This window comes from Lipotes vexillifer, unplaced genomic scaffold (assembly GCF_000442215.2).
Source record: "Lipotes vexillifer unplaced genomic scaffold, Lipotes_vexillifer_v1.1 scaffold1251, whole genome shotgun sequence".
Taxonomy (NCBI): Eukaryota; Metazoa; Chordata; class Mammalia; order Artiodactyla; family Lipotidae; genus Lipotes; species Lipotes vexillifer.
Window position 1 is genome coordinate 382,991 of NW_006785999.1, and position 1,741 is coordinate 384,731.

At 34.6% G+C, this 1,741-nt stretch overlaps 1 non-coding gene across 1 annotated transcript; it reads left to right on the forward strand.

The window, feature by feature from the left end:
• The first annotated feature begins 1,248 nt into the window (after nucleotides 1-1,248).
• Nucleotides 1,249-1,320, forward strand: TRNAW-CCA (transfer RNA tryptophan (anticodon CCA)). Its single transcript has one exon. It is a non-coding gene; the product is annotated as a tRNA-Trp (tRNA).
• The last annotated feature ends 421 nt before the right edge of the window (nucleotides 1,321-1,741 follow it).

The window sequence follows — 1,741 nt, forward strand, 5'->3', positions numbered from 1 at the left end:
CAGTAAATATGCACTCATATCTCCTGTTCCTGCAAGGAACACAGACATGACCAGTCAGCTTCCTCCTGTAAAACTCAGCCTCAACCTCAGAATCCTTTTCATCATTGTGTCCTAAGCAGCCCCTACTCATCATTGGGGTCTCAAGAGAAACTAGCTGGTCAGTTGTCCTTGCCTTAAACCGAAAAGGAGCAAAGAAGATATGCATCTTTTCCAGTTGTGAAAATTCTTGTTTACTTCTCACAATACAGGATAATTTATAAAGAATATGGGCACATGGGACTTAGAGTAAGGTTAACAAAATGCTTGACATATGGGAGGTGTTTAATAAATATTAGATTCCATATTTTTCCTGGAAACTCAAATGATACTATTTTGGTCTCAGAGGCCCAAAAAGGTTTTTATTCTCAAATATGACCCTGTCCACTCCCATTATCTATAGAATCTGGACCCTTATTTAGAGGAACATCCAGAGGAAAATACACATACACACACACACACACACCAACTTATTTGTTATTATTCCCAGTCAGAACTTTATTTCTTTTGTCTAAATACCTTTACAAGACTTATAGATACTAAACATTGTGGTCTTTAAATGAGTTATAAAGAAGAGAAGAGAGTAAAAAGGGAACAGGTGAAAAAAAGGCCATTGATTTAGGTGAAGAATACAGAAAAAAAATTAAGATTTCAATATTTGGGCAAAATATTAAAGATTTATTTTTATAATATATTAAAATAAGATTCTAGCATATATTATTTGGCATAAAATGTCATCTACTCCTTGTGTGGTTTCTGTTAAAGAGGAAATAAAAATTGGGGTGAGTTCCCATTCATTGTTAAGATGCTTTTTTGTAGTGGGATGTATTTCTACATATTTTATGTAACTTTTTGAAAGTATCTTTGACAGTAAATGCCAAATTAAAAGCAATCCGTTTTTCTCCCAGTTTTATTGAGAAATAATTAACGTGTGTCACTGTATAAATTTAAGGCAAACAGCATAATGGTTTGATTTACATAGACTATGAAATGATTACCACAACTAGGTTCACATAACACCCATCTTCTCATATAGATACTATAAAAAGAAAAGAAAGGGGAAAAAAATCAATCCTTATCTATGTTTTCTGTTCCTAAGAGGTTATTATTTTAACTTATTAGAGGCTTTTGAACTCTTTATAACATCTGAAAAATGTATGGGACTCCCAGCTCCATATCAAAAAATGTTAATTAAGAAAGGCTGTGGGGACTTCCCTGGTGGTCCAGTGGGTAAGACTCCCGCTCCCAATGCAGGAGGCCAAGGTTCGATCCCTTGTCGGGGAACTAGATCCCACATGCATGCCGCAACTACGAAGTCCACATGCTGCAACTTAAGATCCCACATGCCGCAACAAAGACCCAGAGCAACCAAAATAAATAAATTATTTTATTTTTTAGAAAAAGAAAGGCTGTGATGGACTGAGGTAGAGGATGGAGCTCATGTTAGAATTTTCCAGTGGTTGAGAGGCATGTGGGTAATTCAAAAATAATGTTATCTCTTTTTAGTAACATTGTTGCATTTGTTTTAGATTTTAAATAATTTTAAATAATGGTATAGGAATCCCATTTTCTCAAAATGTGGAGTGAGCTAAAAATAAATTCATTCAGAAATGCAGCACCTTGAGAGGAGACAACTTTTATTCATTTTTGAGCCCTCACTTTCATGCTGGACACTGAATAAATGCTTGTTGAATAAATGAATAAT